The sequence below is a fragment of the Vulpes lagopus genome, chromosome 3, assembly GCF_018345385.1.
Source record: "Vulpes lagopus strain Blue_001 chromosome 3, ASM1834538v1, whole genome shotgun sequence".
Classification (NCBI taxonomy): Eukaryota; Metazoa; Chordata; class Mammalia; order Carnivora; family Canidae; genus Vulpes; species Vulpes lagopus.
The window spans coordinates 39,595,458-39,617,030 of record NC_054826.1 but is presented as its reverse complement, the minus strand read 5'-3'; the positions used below and the strand labels follow the sequence as shown (position 1 = coordinate 39,617,030).

General features: G+C 38.1%; 1 pseudogene; it reads left to right on the top strand.

Annotated features, from left to right (window-relative positions):
- Positions 1-15,448: 15,448 nt before the first annotated feature.
- LOC121486987 lies at positions 15,449-20,440 on the top strand (annotated as a pseudogene).
- Positions 20,441-21,573: the final 1,133 nt, after the last annotated feature.

Sequence of the window (21,573 nt, the reverse complement as noted above, 5' to 3'; positions counted from 1 at the left end):
TTAACCAGGCAGGAAACAACAAATGTTGGAGAGGATGCGGAGAAAAGGGAACCCTCTTACACTGTTGGTGGGAATGTGAACTGGTGCAGCCACTCTGGAAAACTGTGTGGAGGTTCCTCAAAGAGTTAAAAATAGACCTGCCCTACGACCCAGCTATTGCACTGTTGGGGATTTACCCCAAAGATTCAGATGCAATGAAACGCCGGGACACCTGCACCCCGATGTTTCTAGCAGCAATGTCCACAATAGCCAAACTGTGGAAGGAGCCTCGGTGTCCATTGAAAGATGAATGGATAAAGAAGATGTGGTTTATGTATACAATGGAATATTCCTCAGCCATTAGAAACGACAAATACCCACCATTTGCTTCAACGTGGATGGAACTGGAGGGTATTATGCTGAGTGAAGTAAGTCAATCGGCGAAGGACAAACAGTGTATGTCCTCATTCATTTGGGGAATATAAATAATAGTGAAAGGGAATGTAAGGGAAGGGAGAAGAAATGTGTGGGAAATATCAGAAAGGGAGACAGAACATAAAGACTCCTAACTCTGGGAAATGAACTAGGGGTGGTGGAGGGGGAGGAGGGCGGGGGGTGTGGGTGAATGGGTGACAGGCACTGAGGGGGACACTTGACGGGATGAGCACTGGGTGTTATTCTGTATTTGGTAAATTGAACACCAATAAAAAATTAATTTATTTTAAAAAAAAAGAGATAAAATATTTTTCTATGTTTCAGAACAGAAATGTTATGCAAAAAAATCAACAAAACCAAAACCAATAGTTGGATCTTTGAAAATATCAACAAAATTGACAAACCTTTACTTAATGTAACTAAGAAGAAAGCATAGAAAATTAACACAACTAAAGTCAGAAATGAAAGAAGGAAAATTAATTTTACAGATATATAGGGAATTATGAGAGTACTATGAACAACAAATTGGGTAATCTAAATTGGCAATTCCTAGGAACAAACAACAAATCAAGAATAAATCAATCATAAAGAAATAGAAAATCTGAACAGACCTATAACTAGTAAAAAGAATTAATCAGTATTCAAAAATCACTCAACAAAGAAAATTCCAGGACTACATGGCTTCATAAGTGAATTTTACCAAACGTTAAGAGAGCAAATAACACCAATCCTTCTCAAACTCTTTCAGAAAATTGAAGGGGAGAGAATACCTCCAAACTCATTTTATGAGGCCAGCATTACCCCCAATACCAAAAGCACACAAAGACACTAATTACAGATTAGTATTCCTTATGAACATAGAAACAAAAATCCTCAATAAAATACTAGCAAACCTAACTCAACAGTATATTAAAAGGATGATACATTTAACAAAGTGGAAATTATTCCTAGAATTCTGGGATATTTTAACATATGAACATCAAGACAATATGCTACATAACAGATTGAAAAGGAAAAAAAAACTTAGAATCATCTCAATGAAGAAATTCAACACCCTTTCATGATAAAAACACTCAAAAAACTAGAAATAAAAGAAAATTATCTCTACATAATAAAGACCATGCATGAAAAGCCCACAGGAGCATCATACTAAATGGTGAAAGATTAGAAACTTTTTATTTTCTAAGACCAGAGGGGCTCAGTGGTTAAGCATCTGCTTTTGGCTCAGGTCGTGATCCTGGGGTCCTAGGATCAAGTCCCACATCAGACTCCCTGCTTCTCCCTCTGCCTATATCTCTGCTGCTCTGTCTCTGTCTCTCATGAATAAGCAAAATATTTTTTAAAAATGCAAAAAACTTGAATAGACATTTCTCCAAATAAAATATGCAAATAGCCAATAAGCACATGAAAAGATGCTTCAACATCACTAATCATTAGGAAAGTGCAAATCAAAACTACATGGGATCCCATTTTTATAGCCATTAGGATGGCTATTATAAAACCAACAAAACAGAAATGAAAACTAACAGGTGTCAGTGAGAGTGTGGAGAAATTAAAACTATTATGCACTGCTGTTAGGGTTATAAAGTAGTACAGCTACTTGGAAAACAGAATGGCATTTCCTCAAACATTAAAAATAGGATTACCATGTGATCCAGCAATTCCACTTCTGAGTATATACCCAAAAGAAGTAAAATATTTGAACAGATACTTGTACATTGTACACCTTTTTTATAGCTTTGTATTTACAATAGCCAAAAGTTGGAAGCAACCCAAATGCTCATCAGTGGATGAAAGAATAAACAAAATGTGAGATATATATATATATTATATATATAGTTATATATATAATATATATATATATAATATATATAACCAAGCATTATTCAGCCTTTAAAGGGAAGGAAAATCTAATACATGCTACATGATGAACACTGAAAACATTATACTAAGTGAAATAGGTCACAAAAGGACAAATACTATATGATTCTTTATATGAAGTACCTAGGGGTAATCAAATTTACAGAGACAGAAAGTAGAATAGTGGTTGCCAGGACTAGAGTGAAGGAGTGAGTGGGGAGTTAGTATTAAATGGGTACAAGGTTTGAGTTGTGGAACATAGAAAATGTTCTAGAGTGATGGATGCATCGGACTGTGAATTTACTCAAAGTAGATTTTTCAATGGCTAAAATGGTAAATTTTATGTACACTTCGCCACAATTTTTTTCAAAGATTTTATTTATTTATTCGAGAGAAAGAGAACACACAAGCAGACTCCCCACGGAGCAGGGAGCCAGACCTTGAGATCATGACCTAAAGGCAGGTGCTTAACCAACTGAGCCACGCAGGTGCCCTGCCACAACTTTTTTAAGTAAAAAGGAATTAGTCACCAAATTGTCCTTGGTTTCTGACAACAAACAACCCAGAATTAGCCTTGGCTTCCTTAAATTTGCTACAAAATCAACCAGCAGAATCCCAAATCCTAGAAGTTTACTGAAATGTCCCATCATTCCTTCATTGTGCTTTCTCCCTCACTATAAGATAAATAAATTATTTAAATATATATACAATTTAAATTAAATATAAATTAAATGTAAAAATAAGATAATTATATGTATATACATAAAGTGAATCCACCATTTATAGAATTTTTACTGTGAATAATTTCTATTATAAAGACTCTTGCTACAACACTTATATAGTACCAAATATTTCATGTAGATTGGCTCTAAGTTAGAATTTCATAAGAAGATTTTTGTTAAACAGACATGGAAACATGAATCCACAAAACTCATTCCCCACCCCTAAGTAAGTGTTATTCAATAATTTTTGGTGCTTCTCCTGGAGCCTCTCAATAAGTATGCAATATTAGTTTGCATTTTCTACCTCATATATTACCCATGACACAAATTAGATGCTAGAATTATAATTCTGGTCCATAGAGTGCAAGATTGATCTTTAGGATATATTGTGCCATAGATATGAAAATACAAACATACATTAATGAACATTAATCAATAAAATTATAATAATGACTGTTTAGATGACATTTATTCCTCAGGATTTCTTATCTCATTTACAGCAAGGATAGCAAATAGGTTTCAATTCCTATTTCAGTGCTGATTACTTTGAGATTGTAAGTTCATTTTCTCTTGAGCCCTGCTCCTAAAATCAGTGTTTATTCATGTGCCCAGTACATGGTAGGTACTAAGAAATATTTGTTGAATGAATGAGTGGTTGAATGAATAGTGCTTAACAGAGAATCGTCTTGAGAAATATATATATATATTTTTTGGGGGGGCCATTCACCAGTCTCAGTGTAAAAAAGTGACCTTAACTTGTTACACATGCAGAAATAATGAAATATTCACCACATACATGTGTCCAATTTGTAAAGTTATGCTTTTTGTTTTTAAGATTTTATTTATCTATTCATGAGAGATACAGAGAGAGAGAGGCAGAGACACAGGCAGAGGGAGATGCAAGCTCCACACAGGGAGCCTGATGTGAGACTCGATCCCAGGACCCCAGGATCAAGCCCTGAGCCAAAGGCAATCAACCACTGAGCCACCTAGATGTCCCAAGTAATGCTTTTCTTTTTTTTTTTTTTCCAAGTAATGCTTTTCCAACACATATGTACCAGAAGATAACTTGGGGATCCTACTAAAATGTAGATTCTGAATCAGTAGGACTTGGATGGAACCCAAATTCTGTTATTTACAAGTTATCACGGAATTCTGGTGCTGCTATTTTTCGGGCAACATTTGAGTATCATGGAGCTAGACTGAACAGTGGTCATTGTTAAAACCCAGATTGGCCCACCCACAAAGTTTCTGACTCACTAAATCTGCAGTGGAACTGGATAATTTACATTTCTAAGATGTTACTAGGTGATCCTGATGCTGCTTTCTCCCACATTACACTTTGAAAACTACTGATCCAGAATATTTTCCTCCACCTACCCTCCTCAGTAATGATACATGAACTGACAGGTTTTAAGGCATAGTAAATCACCTTGTGTTTTACAACCCAACTTGAGTTACTTTCAGTTGCTGGTGTTTCCTTCCTTCCAGAAAGAGCCTTGGACTGTCATCTATTTAAGCCATTTCTAAGGAAACAATAACCTTTGCAAAGTAACTACTGGTGTATGTCTTGGAGGCTGAGGAGAGGAATTATTTTCTCCCTACCTCACATGTTTAACTATTCTAGAAATTCTCTGGAGTTTTAAGCTGAACCAACCTATTCCTGTAAAGAGAATAACTATCTGATATCTATAGGCATGTGTCAGTCACAATTTAGGACACTTTTCCCCTCCTGAGAAATGTAAACACACAAAGAAAAAAAAGAGTCATGAGTATGGTTATATCCAACAAGTATCCATAATGAGCTATGTACTAAATTGAGGCATTGACTAATATTTTATAAAGTTTCATTTATCACTCTCTTATGAACTATGAAATTGCTCTCACAATTTGGTAAATCTAGTTCTCTGGTTTATCACCATGATACTGGGGAAAGAAAGACTTCATTTTGCCATTTGAGTCCCCAAGAAACATATTACAGAGAAAAGGAGAATCTGATGATTTCTGAGATTGTAATTTCAGTAAGTCAAGAAAAAAAAAAAGTTCAAAACCCAGAAAGTAAAGGGTTGGAATATGTTTTAGTCTTGTCACATATGGTGTTTATAATGGAATAATTAATCTAGAATGAAAAGAAAGCATCTAACTATCTAGATAGAAGTACAGTTCTGGTCTTTGTTACTATTATTAAAAGATAAATTGAGGCATATTAAAATTTTCAAGACCTTATTTGAATTTACCTGATTTGAATTGAACAGCACCAAAAATAAAGGTGGTTAAGAGTACTCTACTGACAGGGATTAGGGGGAGGTTTTTATAGAGGAGACACTGAAACAAAGCAAATAAACTAGTTGATTGACTAGGCTTGAACGGCTACCTGATTTGGGAAAGCCTAGGTGCTGTTTGTGATTGGTTGTTCTTAAGTTTTATTTTCACAAATATAAGTGTGTTGACTCTGGCTTAGATTTTGGATTGTTTACATAGATTAGTTACTAAGGCATTAGTCACCCCAGTCTAATAGCCTCCTTATTTAAATACTTTAACAACATCATCATCAATTGATTTATATGAAAGTCATTCCATCACTTATAAAGTGGCTTTAAGTATTCAGAAATAAATAGCACATTAACAGAGGTAGAATAGATGGTGTATAGCTGTGCTACAGAAAATATTTTGGCTATTAGACTATGATTTTCTTGAAGGCTAGGATATTCATGAAACTAACTTTTTCTCAACATTTAATAAAGTGCCAGTATGGTATAGGCACTCCTTAGCTATTTATTGTTATATAAACTTCAGACAGTATCATTTCCTTCAGTATGCTTCACCTGTTCTGTGAATTGGAGCATTTGAAGGGGACTCCATAATATGGAAAATATGATTTTGAGAAATATGATGAGTTATCGTATATTTTCCCCTATTTGCTTCTGAATATTTAATGTATTTTATTCAATGTGATATACTAGTAAATGGGGAAAAAAAACTGAGATTTAAAAATAGATCTTCTGATTATACACTGAATTTTCTTTCCAAAGTTATACGTAAAGAAGCATGAAGATCAATTTAAATCAGATTTTTCTCAAAAAGGAAGTCTTCATTTTCACTGAAATCTTAACTACCTTCCCATAATATCTCATGCGGTAATATTAATTCTTAAAATGAAAAGGAAAAACACAAAAATAGAAACTGATTTGAAAATTATCTTATTAACATCAAGTATGCTCACCAGAGGACTGAAGCACAGCATGTAGCTTTAGAATAGCCAAATTAAACATCACTGAGCTGTAGGTTCATTGCTTTGATAAATACATATTTGCTATTTCTGTTATATGTTTTCGAGGAATTAGTATAACTGTCATACTTTACAAAGAGAAGGCAAATGTTCTTCAAAATGGTTTTCATTAAAAAAAAAAAAAGATTTTCACTAAATGATTACCTTTATCAGAAGCACTCAGTGGCACACTGTCTTCAGAAACCTGGTCGTTTGACAAATCAAATCATCTCATATCTTATGCCCAACATTAAAGATTCAGAGTAGTTTTTAATTGCCCTCTATTTCTTAATCTATTCTCACCTCTTATAACATCCTTTATTCTCACAAAGCTTATGTACACCTAACTTCACATTTTGTTCATATATTCTTTTCCTCTACCTCATTACATGCTCACTATTTATTTTGACACCTGGTAAAAACTTGTCCAATTTGAAATGACTTTCTTGATTAACCTCTGAAGTAGACTTGTTTTCATAGCTTAAAATTCTTTTTTTTGGGATCCCTGGGTGGCGCAGCGGTTTGGCGCCTGCCTTTGGCCCAGGGCGCGATCCTGGAGACCCAGGATCGAATCCCACATCAGGCTCCCGGTGCATGGAGCCTGCTTCTCTCTCTGCCTATGCCTCTGCCTCTCTTTCTCTCTGTGACTATCATAAATAAATAAAAATTTAAAAAAAAATTAAAATTCTTTTTTTTGAAAATCCATATTCTGATTGCCAGTGTGGAACTGAGCAATTTACTGTTCTCAGTCCATATATTTCTAGTGAATTTGGTAATATCAAATGTCGTGAGCTAGAAAGACACCTAGAAGAATTAATATTTCGTCTGAGACCTGAATGATAAGAACAGTCAGTTTTATAGAGATTTAAGGAGAGCATCCCATTCAGACAAAAACATAAGGGCAAAGGCTCTGAGACAGGAATTAAATTTGTAGTTTTGAGCAACTGAAAGACATAGTAGGTAAAGTATGTAATGAATGGTGGGGGACTGGTGGTCGATGAGATTTGCAAGGTAAGACCCCAGTAAGACTTTAAATACAGTGTTGTTGTTGTTTTTTGTTATGAATTTTTAATGTTATGAGTACTGAAAACTATTGGAAGGTTTAAACTAGACAGCCTATAAGATCAGACATATATTTCAAAAAGTCATTTGGTGACTGAGGGGAGAATGTGCTCAGAGTGCTAGTGTAATTCCGCTCTGTGACCATGGGCAAGCCTTTAATTGGCATCTTCAGCTGTCAAATGGAAATAAAAGCTTCACTGAATAAGGTACAAATAGGGTCTTTTGTGAGAAATAATTTAGGCAAGAGTGTGATGAAAAAATAGAAAAAATTTTGAAGATTATGGGGGATAAAAGTCTAAGATTATGAAAGGAACATAGTCTATTCAACAAATCAAACAAGTATAGAATAACAGGAATGAGTTATTCAGAATAACAGGGAAGCAAGGGAGAATAATGTTTTCCATTGATCGACTTACCTCTCTCATTGGTTTCCCCTGTCCTTTTTTTTTTTCACTTTCTGATTTCAAGAGTTAGCTTTGGCTATTTCCTGCTGTCAGTATCATCTTCCTTATTTATTAAATTATTCATTAAATATGTTGGGAGACAAGTATAATAGAAGTGGGGAGTTGGAGACCAAAAAGAGGACAAAAAACAAGAACAGAGAAGAAGAAAAATGATTATAGCAACCTTTGCTGCCCTCATTCACGAACCATCAATGGAATGTGCATGGTGAGGAGTAGAGAACGATGTAACTGACGTGATCTGCTTATGTAAGCTCATATTTTGTGAATTAGAAATGAGATGTTAGGGGGCACCTGGGTGGCTCAGTCAGTTAAGTGGCTACCTTCGGCTCAGGTGATGATGCCAGGGTCCTTCATCCAGCTCCCTGCTCAGTGCAGAGTCTGCTTCTCCTTCTCCCCCTGCTCCTCCCTGCTGCTGTGCTCTCTCTCTCTTTCAAGTCATAAATAAATACTCCTAAAAAACTGAGATATTAATATAGACTTTCTTTGACATTGTGCACAAGTGATATACAAAGAATCACTAAGTATTTTTAAAAATTCATATTAATTTTGCATATTTTTGCTAGTGTCAATCATTGTGTATGAGAGAATGAAACTATTTGATAAGAAAGGACAATAAATTTGTATCTCTGTGTCTGAGGAAGCAAAGAGTGTGTTTGTCTAAATAACAGAGACTTCTTATCTCTTAATGACCATTAATACAGGATATTTTTCAAATTTTGTTACCTCTTTTGTGTGTGATTTTTTCTTTTTTTTTTTTCTAAGATTTTGTTTATTTATTCATGAGAGAAACACAGAAAGAGAAGCAGAGACAAAGGCAGAGGGAGAAGCAGGCTCCATACAGGGAGCCTGATGTGGGACTCAATCCCGGGACTCCAGGACTACACCCTGAGCCGAAGGCAGGCACTAAACCGCTGAGCCATCCAGGGATCCCCTTTGTGTGTGATTTTCAATCTGTTTTAACACAGTGAATCTACAGTGTTATAATAAATGACTTTTTTTTTTTTTTTAATTTATGATAGTCACAGAGAGAGAGAGGCAGAGACACAGGCAGAGGGAGAAGCAGGCTCCATGCAGGGAGCCCGATGTGGGAGTCGATCCCGGGTCTCCAGGATCGCGCCCTGGGCCAAAGGCAGGCGCCGAACCGCTGCGCCACCCCGGGATCCCTCTACAGTGTTATAGAAGCTAGTTTAAGTCCAAATGTAGAACCATTCATTTGACTTCAGATAATTCAGCGCTCCTCCAAATAGTTTTCCATTATATGTTAATGTTTTGTTGTACAGGTAATAGACAAATAGATTGTCCTTATAAGAAATTTAATTTGCTTCCAAGGCTACAGTTTACTTATTGTATTATTTACAATATTAGGCACCTCTTGTCACCTTGAGATAACTATTTGTCAGTCATTTAGTGAAAAACTTCTAGCCACTTTTAATTTATATTTATACTCAGGAATTATATTCATTTATATAAATAAATAAATCCTCTAAACATATAGGATTTTTCATATAAATGTTACCAATCCATACATATTGTCCTGGAATTTTATTTTAATTTAACACAGGGTCTTGGAGATTATTCTGTATTCATACAGATTCTTTTTTTTTTTTTTAGCTGTTGTATGGTATAATATTACATGAAATTTTTTAATAGGAAGAATTTAAATGCTTAGAATTAAAGTAATGAATAAATATTTTCTACTACTTTTCAGACCAAGATGGACTCATCTCTCTAAATGGCATTTCTGAAAAAAAAAAATTGTCAAGGTAAAATATCAAACATAATGATTTACTTCCCTGTGATATATTCTCAATGATAATGAACTAATTCAGGGTCCTAGGTTTAAACACTTTTTTTCTTTTATAATATAGTCATGAGAATAATCAAAAGAAATGCAGTGAATTTTGCAAAACTTCAATTTCCTCATTGGTAGAATGGCTGTGCTATTGGATCTCTGCCTTCATGGCATTATTGAGAAGAATCATTGGAATAGTAGATATGAAACTGCGAAGTTATTAGAGATTACACCAATATGACTAGGAGAAGCAGGGGCTTGTTTTTTACTCTTTATCAAGTGATTAGTTAAGCTACTGCTGTGTTCCAAACCATCTCCAAACTCAGTAGCTTAAATACATTTATTTCTCATGCATCTGTATCTTGTCTGTGATTAGGGAGATCTAACCTGGCTCAGCTGAGGTGGATTTCTTTTATGTAATTCTCACTCTCTTAAACCAACAAGCTAGCTAATACATGTTTTTCTCATGCTGATGGCAAGCATGTAAAGTGAATGAAAACATGCAAGGTCTTTTGAGCCTTAGGCATAGTACATGTACCCTGGCCTTCTGTCTTTTTCTGTTGGACAAAGAAATCCCACAATAAAAATGATGCCAAGGGGTGCCTGGGTGGTTCAGTGGTTGAGCGTCTGCCTTCAGCTCAAGGCAGGATCCCAGGGTCTTGGGATGGAGTCCAATGTTGGGGCTCCCTGCATAGAGCCTGCTTCTTCCTCTGCCTCTGTCTCTGCCTCTGTGTCTCTCATGAATAAATAAAATCTTTTAAAAACAATGATGTCAAGAGTTAGATAAGTGGGAAGAATTGCAAAATCACGTGTAAAAGTGTGAGTACAGGGAAGGGGGCCAAATGTGCAATCTACCACATACCAGGTTGGTTTTTCTTTGTATTTCAGTGTCTTCAGACTCCAATCACATCTTAACATATGTATGGATTTTTTTTTTATATGTATAGATTGATACACTTAGTTGTTTTTTTTTTTTTTAAGATTTTCTTTATTTAATCATGAGAGACACACAGAATGAGAGAGGCAGAGACACAGGCAGAGAGAGAGCAGACTCCATGCAAGGAGCCTGATGTGGGACTCCATCTCAGATACCAGGATCAGGCCCTGAGCCGAAGGCAGATGTGCAACCGCTGAGCCACCCAGGCATCTCAATACACTTAGTATTTTAGCCTGTTTTGAAAAGAATTTCAATACCATAAAGATGACCACAAAATAAACATATATCAATATTTATAATATGATTTTATATAACATCTTTTTGTATAGCATTTGTGGTATATTACTTGAAAAATTATTCATCTATTAGAAAATCATAGAGTGGTAGATTATAATGTAAATGTTCTATTTGATGGATTATTCACACCGAATTCTTGGCCACAGTTCAACATCATCCTGGGCTATAACTTAGAAAATCATGAAGAAGAAATAGTTAATAAAATCATCATACTATCCCAGACATGAGCTGTCTCAAATGCTAGATTGTCATTAGTTCTATGAAGACACCAGATCTTCTCTTCAAATAAGTTACATTTCTAGAGGGGAAAAAATATGCCTGTCAGCAAAGTTTCTTTGTGAAAATACAGACAAAATGAAGAATATGATGATAATTTGGTTCATAATTTATCTCCTCGAGTGACAGTAGGACAGGGAATTTTTTCCAGATGCAAAATGGTTGGAGTAGATATCTTTTTCTCTTCTCAGAACACATTGTAATTAAAATAGCTGAAAATAATTTCTTTCTGATAAGAATAATGAGAACATAAGATAATCCTTTTCAATATGTTACTCTTCCGCCTTTCTATGTTTAGGTAATATACATTAATATCTCACATGCTACATGACTTGGGATACTTAGAAATAACCCATGGAATATACTGTTCTGATTAGAATCTGGAAACAGAAACATTCTATTACCAGATCATACTTAGCCTTACATCCTACTAGGCACACTCTGGGCATGCAGGTATGAACCCTACAGAGAAAAACTGAGTTAAGATGGTTTCAGGATTGGTTTCCTAGAACCTAGACCAACTTTCTCAGTGGCAGGTATAAGAGAACTGTTTTATGCTGGTGCTCCGTCAACCTTGTACAATATAATGCACATAGGCAAGGCTCAACCACAACATAAGCCTTATCAGAATGCCTGTGAGCTTCTAGCCTCAGATAAAGATAAACTGTTTTGTGTGGAGCTGCTGCAAAGCAATTTGTCACTTAATTCCTTATCCTGAGAGATGCTTTCATGGGGCAGTTTCTCATCTCTGTAATACCAATAGTATAGGGTGCTTTCTGTCCTGTCCCCTCATAGGTTATAGCTGCAGAGTATGAAATTAATTGCAGTGTGTAATTGGCTCCTCAGAAACAAAGTGCCCCATAACTCATTTGCATGTTATCTGGTCTCTTTTGTTTCGGTGTCATCCTGTGACATGGGGAGCTCCATCACTGCTAATCTTATTTTTGCTTATTTTTACTTATTTACAAGCAATAAATTGTGAATCTATCTAGGCTTATATTTTCTTTACTGTTTCAATTTGTCAGCTTTATTGAAAAATTTGTCCCCAACCTTGGGCTGGTAGTCATAATGCTCTTTTAGAAGAATGACAACTAGAGTCCTTTGCATTCATTGGTCAGGTATGGTACTGTGGTAGGTAGAAGTGGATTTGGTTGCTGAAATGTTCAGTAACAACGGAGAAAACTAGTTCTGAAAAATGATCCCTGATATGACTGATGAGTTGCATCGGTATTTAGAATTAGAGATAAAGTAGGGAGAAGACTGAAGTAAATGAGAGTGTGTGGTGGTTGTTGCCCATTCTTCTGCACCACTGGCAAATCAATGGCACTTTCCTCCAACTAGTGGTTGTCAAAAGATGAAATACTTCCTGGAGTATTCCAAAGCAATTAGTTATTTAGAGAATTACTCTCTGCTCTTGCAAACACAAAAGGAGAGAAATTAGAGATCAATTTGGGCAAAAGCCTAGTGAGACTCTTAGAAATGTGACTCATCTGGTTAGCAGATGAGGGAACCACACTAAGTTTGCTGGATAAGAAGAGATGGAATTCTCTTAGTTGATTAATGACCAGCCCTATGTCCCAAGCTACTCTGGCCACAACTGCCTTGCTCAGTGACATGGACACAGAGGAAGAACCTGTCAAGACAGATCAGGACATATTGGAATGAGTTTTCACTTACAAATGAAACAGTGGCCTGCCCAGGATGTGATTTCATTCTGTGATAAGCACCCATGGAAACCTGTAGGAGGAGCTGTGGCCTCATTAGAACCACTGGAGCTCCACCAGAGACTAATAATAGAGATCATGAACATCTAGAAAATGATAGTCACCTAATAGATACTGTCCCTCACTTTCAAGGGACATACAATCTGAAGATCTGGGAAGTAACAAAAAAGAAAATCCCTAGCTAGATTTGCCATTCCCTGTGGGCAAATAGAAGGCAAGTGGGACAATCTCAAACCCCCTTTGCTGACATATGTGCTATTCAGACCAGTGTTGACCTGATACTTTTGATCTCTACTTAGATCAGTAGATCTAAGATCTTAGATCTTAGATCAGCCACCTCTCTATTTAGATTTTACCCTTTTCAAAAGCAAACAGGATTAGGATAGAAACTGAGGTTTACAAAAAAGGACTAGAGATCTTCTTCACTGGTTAAGATGTGTTGAGGATTTTATGGCACCCAAGGTTGCCAAATCCTTTTAGTCCTGTGGTGCTGGGATGCATCTATGGGTGTGATTTAAAAAAAAAAAAAATTGAGAAAACTCTGATTGGACAGTAAGCTGATTAACTTTGTGGGTGGATCCTTCTGTGGCAGTACACAATAAGTAACTAATAATACTGACCATATTGTGGCGTTTAGACATGTTAAGGATATGTAGTCTGTTCTTGATTGTAGGAAGTATTCTCAATGGGGAAATAACATAACAAGAGCAGGGATTCCTTTGAGACATAACTAGGAGCCCATAAGTTCCCCTGCCTAGTCATGTGGTTACTGTGAAGTAGTAGAGGATAACTAGAGCCAAAGGGGTATGAGTGGCAGGAAATCATGACATTGACCAGGGTATTAGAGGAGGAAGAGCCACCTAAAGAAACATTATCAACTTATATTAGCCTTGTGTGAACAGTGAAAACTAGTACTTGCTACTTCTCTGTGGATTACTGGAGTAAAATCACTGTGGTAGTGATCCCTCTTATTATTGCAGTTCTAGATAGAACAATCTAAGTCCTTTGTACAGATTAAAGATATTGTACATGGTGGTGGGCATTCCTTATGCCTCCTTAAGCACCCAGTGCATCTACAGGATCATAATCAATTTGCCTTTCATGGCTTGTGATATGACATAATTTTACTGTGTTCCCTCAAGGCTATCTACTCCCCATGATTTACTTCAGAAATTAAGCAGAAATGTAGAAAAGACAAGGATCCTATCAGAAGTGCCCTGGTACCATTATATTGGCAGCATTATTGGAAGGGTTAAAGACAAAGTCTAGACTGCCATTAGCTGAAATGTATCAATATTGGAGTAACTAGGTCTGGAAGATTAATCCCGACAAGTTAGAGGAACTAGTCACTTAAATGAATTTCTTGGAACCATATGGGCTAATGCTCACAGGAAAATTCCTGAATCAGTTCAAGATTGAAATTAGGCTTAAATATTGCAGCAAACCAAAAGAAGCATCAGTACATCTAATAGGCCTATTTCTATTGGAATTAGTTCATACTTCACATGAAGTATGGGATATACTCAGTTATGTAAGAACACTAAATAGAAAGCCACCTTTGAGAGGGGATATGGGCAACAACAGGCCTTAGAATCTGTCCACCAAGTTGCACACACTCGAATGAGCCTTTGAGATATAAATGTCAGTGACTGACAATTATGTAGATTGAAGTGTATGTTGAAAATTGTTGCCACCAAGGCCATGGTGCCCTCAGTTTTTAGACACAACATTTGCCTTATTCTGCCGGCTGATATATCTCACTTGAGTCATAATTACTGGTTCGTTACTAGGTGTTGGCAGGTTCTGAGTCAGTAAGCAACAGCAGATTTATGTCTTGACACCCCTATCCTGGGATGGATCACAATGAAAGCACTAACAAGAAAGGGTACTGCCCAATAAGCATCTATTATTAAATAAAAACAGTATGTCCAAGAAAGATGTAAAGCAAAGATTAAGTGGAGCTTTATAGGTACACAAAAATGTGGCCAGTTATTCTCAGATGTGATCATCTCAAATGGGGGATCAATATCAGTATCTTTCCCTCTGTGCCTTCCTCCTGCATTCGTATGACTCTCTCCCATATCCCTCCCAGATGAGCAATTTCTTGACCCTGTCTGCCTTTCCTTATGGCCAGGACTTGTCTCTGACACTCCTACCACCCACATTGAAGTGAATCTCTCCTCTGTCCTATTATCTCAGGGTACTATATTCTTTGCTCCCTTGGTGAGTTGACTTAATTCATGGCAATTTTCTTGGTAATGAATGTTAACCATTCTAATCTGTCGCCCCATCTGTCAAGTTTGTACCTCATTAAGGCCCTTAGTACTAAACTAAAGTACTAATGTGGTAAATTTTAGACCTAGTTACAAAATAGTAAAAATTTTTTTTTTCTCCCATCCACAGAGGGATAGAAGGATACCTTCCTCTATTCCATGCCTATTTTCCATTATATAGCTATATGTGTAGTAAGAAGGAGGAAAAAACAGGACATTTTATAGAGAAAAGCCCTGGGTAGAATTTTATTCAGAGGGAAGGGGAGGAGTATGGTTTTCAAAGGCAAAGTCAATACTGTATTGTTGCTTTGACTTGCTTTTAGAAATAGTATTAGGAGAACGAGAGGGAAGGAGAGAAAATGACGTCCACGTATTACAGTACCTACAGCCAAGCTGCAACCCAGCTGGGCTACAGTGCATACACCGCCCAACCAACTCAAGGATATGCACAGACCACCCAGGCATATGGGCAGCAGAGTTATGGAACCTATGGACAGCCCATTGATGTCAGCTATACCCAGGCTCAGACCACTGCGACCTATGGGCAGACCGCCTATGCAACTTCTTATGGACAGCCTCCCGCTGGTTATACTACTCCAACTGCCCCCCAGGCATGCAGTCAGCCTGTCCAGGGGTACGGCACTGGTGCTTATGATACCACCACTGCTATGGTCACTACCACCCAGGCCTCCTATGCAGCTCAGTCCGCATATGGCACTCAGCCTGCTTACCCAGCCTATGGGCAGCAGCCAGCAGCCACTGCACCTGCAAGACCACAGGATGGTAACAAACCCGCTGAGACTAGTCAACCTCAATCTAGCACAGGGGGTTACAACCAGCCCAGCCTAGGATATGGACAGAGTAACTACAGTTATCCCCAGGTACCTGGGAGCTACCCCATGCAGCCAGTCACAGCACCACCATCTTATCCTCCTACCAGCTACTCCTCTACACAGTCGACTAGTTATGATCAGAGCAGTTACTCTCAGCAGAACACCTATGGGCAGCCGAGCAGCTATGGACAGCAGAGTAGCTATGGTCAACAAAGCAGCTATAGGCAGCAGCTGCCCACTAGTTATCCCCCCCAAACTGGATCTAGCCACAGAGCAGCAGCTACAGGCAGCAGAGTTCATTCCAACAGGACCACCCCAATAGCATGGGTGTTTATGGGCAGGAGTCTGGAGGATTTTCTGGACCAGGAGAGAACCGGAGCATGAGTGGCCCTGATAACCGGGGGAAGGGGAAGAGGGAGATTTGATCGTGGAGGCATGAGCAGAGGTGGGCGGGGAGGAGGATGCGATGGAATGGGCAGCGCTGGAAAGCGAGGTGGCTTCAATAAGCCTGGTGGACCCATGGATGAAGGACCAGATCTTGATCTAGGCCCACCTGTAGATCTAGATGAAGACTCTGACAATAGTGCAATTTATGTGCTAGGCTTAAATGACAATGTGAGTCTAGATGATCTGGCTGACTTCTTTAAGCAGTGTGGAGTTGTTAAGATGAACAAGAGAACTGGACAACCTATGATCCATATCTACTTGGACAAGGAAACAGGAAAGCCCAAAGGTGATGCTACAGTATCCTATGAAGACCCACCAACTGCCAAGGCTGCTGTGGAGTGGTTTGATGGGAAAGATTTTCAAGGAAGCAAACTTAAGTTTTCTCTTGCTTGGAAGAAACCTCCAATGAACAGCATGCGGGGTGGTATGCCTCCCCGTGAGGGCAGAGGGATGCCACCGCCACTCTGTGGAGGTCCAGGGGGCCCAGGAGGTCCTGGGGGCCCCATGGGTCGCATGGGAGGCCGTGGAGGAGACAGAGGTGGCTTTCCCCCAAGAGGACCCCGGGGTTCCCGAGGGAACCCATCTGGAGGAGGAAACTCCAGCACTGAGCTGGGGACTGGCAGTGCCCCAATCCGGGGTGTGGAAACCAGAACTTCGCCTGGAGAACAGAATGCAACCAGTGTAAGGCCCCGAAGCCTGAAGGCTTCCTTCCACCACCCTTCCCACCCCCGGGCGGTGACCGTGGCAGAGGCGGCCCTGGTGGCATGAGGGGAGGAAGAGGTAGCCTCATGGACCGCAGTGGTCCCGGTGGGATGTTCAGAGGTGGCCGCGGTGGAGACAGAGGGGGCTTCCGTGGTGGCCGGGGCATGGACCAAGGGGGCTTTGGCAGAGGAAGACGAGGTGGTCCTGGTGGGCCCTCTGGACCTTTGATGGAACAGATGGGAGGAAGAAGAGGCGGGTGTGGAGGACCTGGAAAAATAGATAAAGGCGAGCACCGTCAGGAGCGCAGAGACCCCGGGGAGACCCCGCAGAGCTGCATTGACTACCAGATTTATTTTTTAAACCAGAAAATGTTTTAAATTTATAATTCCATATTTATAATGTTGGCCACATTATGATTATTCCTTGTCTGTACTTTAGTATTTTTCACCATTTGTGAAGAAACATTAAAACAAGTTAAATGGTAAAAAAAAAAAAAAGAAAAGAAAAAAGAAAAAAAGAAAAAAATAGTATTAGTACATATTCAATAACACTGAAAGAAAGCATGATGTTTTAATGATCCTAAAGCAGCCAGGGCATGCTTTTAAAAAGAAATCTGAAAATGAAATAAAACGAACTGAGAAAGACTCACTCAGTCTTTCTCAGACTAAAGAAAGAATTGGAGAAGGAAGGGTTAGGATGCCTTGGGACAGAGCAATTTAGAATAATGCATATGTATGCATTTATAGAAAATATTTTCTATAAATAATACATGTATTTTGGTTTTATTGCTCCCGCCCTCAGGTGGAGAGTGAAGTCTCTGGCTAAATATTAGGCCTTCAGATACTGGTTACAATACTGCCATCGCAGGGAGTCCTTCTTTGACTAGAGCTCTAAGACAGACCCCTCTCTCCTCTCCTCTCTTGGCAACCTTCATTTTCTTTCATAAGGTTCATTAGTTTGAAATTATATATCTACTTGTCTGATTATAACTGCAGTGTCCATCTTTCCCATTTGATTGGATGCTCCTTGAAAATAGGAACCATGTTTTGTGGATCTAGCATGCTGCCAATAAATACACTGAGCATTAATTCAATGCATAGCTGTTAATGATTAAATGGGGGCTGGATCACCAGAATTCTGGCCTTAGTCCACTGCTTGGGATAGAGAGAAATCATTTGGATTATCAGTGGTGTTTGCATCATTGCCAACGTTCATTTGCCCCTTAATCACCTCAATCAGTGGTCCTGATGTAGAGCAAATTTAACCCTGTCCCCATGGAACATTTTGAAATATCTGTAGACACTTTTTGCTGTCACAAACGGAGGCACTGAAAGTTGCACAACATATGACATTGTGTTCATCTGTGTGTGTACATGTGTGCACACACACCTGCACACATACACACACTGCAGTCTACACCGAATATACATGACCTTCTAAAATGCAGAATGTGAAAAGTAATAGTACTCACGTCTAGGAGTTATACCACATATTAATTAAATACAGGTTAAAGAACTACCCAACTGTTTACCACTATATCAGTCTTGTGGTGTTATTATGTGGGCACAGCCTTTTTGTAAGGGCAAGCTTTAATTATACTTTAATATGAAGCATTTATCACTACTTATAAACTATAAGGTTAGTATATAAACTCTACAAATAATAGTTTTTTAGTTACAGAATTTATAGTGGTAATTTCAGTAGTTGTCATAGATGAAATGGTAGTATAATATCTTAACGATGCCAGGACACCTGTGATTCAGTGGTTAAGCGTCTGCCTTGGGCTCAGGGTGTGATCCTGGAGTCCCGGGATGGAGTCCCACATCAGGTTCCCTGCATGGAGCCTGCTTCTCCCTCTGCTATGTCTCTGCCTCTCTCTCTGTCTCTCTCTCTCTCTCTGTGTCTCATGAATAAATAAATAAAATCTTAAAAAAATATATGTATACATATATATGTATATGTGTATATATATATGTGTGTGTGTGTGTGTATATATATATATATATATATATATATATATATATATATATAAAACAATGCCTAAGGGAGCCACTGGCATGGACAATTAATTGGAGAAAGTAGTAGTTGTACCACTGCTAGTAGTAATACTAATAACTCATATTTACTGAATGTTTATTGTGTATGCCACAGTTTGAGTTCTAGAAAGCAACTCTGAGATGGAGGTTAACAGTCCAAATATCAATTGGAATCAGTATTTATTGAAGGACAGAAGGCAGTTTGGGGTGGAGAAAAAAGCTGAATGCCTCAGCCAACTTAGGAGCCTCCCTAGCACTGGGGTGGCCTTTGGGATTTGGCCCTAAATTGCCAGAAGGGATTGGGCCTATAGATTCCATGTTGAGCTATCACTGATGCAGACTTTCCTACGGGAGGCATGACCTTGGATGAGCAGTCTGCTTCAACTGAGGTAATCTCCTAAGGTCTGGAAGCACTGCCAGCTGTTTTCAGCCAGCAATTCAGGGAATAAATTCATTCTTTTATCTTGAAAATGCTCCTCAGGGAATCCACCACATTGCACAAGGAACTGGCTTGACACCTAATGTGCATTTTCTTAAGTTTTCACAGTACACCAAGAGGTTGGTGCTATTATCCCAACTATACAGATGACATAATTAGAGCCTAGAGAGTTCATAACTTTCTCAGGAAAAAAAGCACGATTCACTTTTATAAATGAATAAATAATGTTTGTTTGTTTGTGTGTTTATTTATTATTTATCTTTGTATATGTGTAAGTCTGGAAAGAAATGAATTAAAGCAGTGATGTTAGGGTATAGATATGTGTTCCTATTTACCCAAATAACCTAAGTATATTTATTATTCTTGTCTCCTTCACTCTCAAGACTGTCCAGTTTAGATAATATAATAAAAGGTCACCCAAGGTAGGGCCAAAACTAAAGGTACCAGAGTGCAACACACTGAAGCTCAATGGCAAGGTAGTGTCAGAAGCCTAGGCCAGAAGAGGATTCAAGGAGCCTGAGACTAGAAATTGAGAGAATAGGCTAAGGGTTTTTAAGGTCAAATCCCCTCAACCAGAAACATCAGCATAGCCTGGGAACTTGTTAGAAATGCAAATTAGCTATTGATTCAAACAGCCTGGTACAGGGGTACCTCTCCACAACATACAGTTTCAAGGAAGCTTTCATTAATTCTGATGCTTGTGCCAGTTTAAGAATCACGGATAACTTCATAGACTGATTTGGTCAAGATGTTTATAACTACTTTTTATTTTGAAATATTTTTAACTGTAGTCAAGAAGGACTAGTTTCCCAGCAAATAGAGGAGAAATTCCAGGAAGAAATGCTGGTTTTAAAGCTAAAAATGTTCCACAGTGCTGTGACTCACCAGGTCTAATGGTTCTTCACAGTTTTTTCTTCTTATTTCAGATAGGAGCTTTGTATTAACGTTGAGAGTCAGGTGTGTGGCCTCCAGAAGCCTAGTTTCTGGTGAAGCCTGCCTGTCTATCTCTCTCATTATATAATGGATATGTATAATAGAAAGATTAATATATATGTATGACATACACATATATATCCTTTGAATTGGGTAAGATCGAGTGTCCATCTCTATTTTCTTTATGAAATATCTCTGTGATCGTCTGTGGATCCACTGGAAACTGATGTGCCCAGGAAGAAACAAAAACCAGAGAGATATCACTTTAGCTCCTAATCTCTTTTTTAAAAAAATTCTTTTTTTTTTTAATTTTTATTTATGATAGTCACAGAGAGAGAGAGAGAGAGGCAGAGACACAGGCAGAGGGAGAAGCAGGCTCCATGCACCGGGAGCCCGATGTGGGATTCGATCCCGGGTCTCCAGGATCACGCCCTGGGCCAAAGGCAGGTGCCAAACCGCTGCGCCACCCAGGGATCCCAGCTCCTAATCTCAAAGCCAGAAAGAAAAGTAGACTTATCACAGAAGAAAAGAATGCATTTAATATATATATTAATATATATTAATTAATATATTACATATTTATATAAATATATAATAAATATATATATTTTAAATGTAGTTAGATGTTAGAATGTTAAAATATATATATATTTTTTTTTTAATTTTTTTTAATTTTTATTTATTTATGATAGTCACAGAGAGATAGAGAGAGAGGCAGAGACACAGGCAGAGGGAGAAGCAGGCTCCATGCACCGGGAGCCTGACGTGGGATTCGATCCCGGGTCTCCAGGATCGCGCCCTGGGCCAAAGGCAGGCGCCAAACCGCTGCGCCACCCAGGGATCCCAAAATATATATATTTTTAAATGCATTCTTTATTCTATTCTATATATATACTTTAAATATATATATGTATGATATATATTTACATATATTTACATATATATGTATGCATGTATTACATATATATTTCTATCTCAAGATGTGAAAACATTCACAGTAAAAACTCCTATTTTAATGAGATCTTACAAACATTATATATGGATTGATCAGGAATGATATCAATGATATCATTGATACATGGATTGATTGTCCC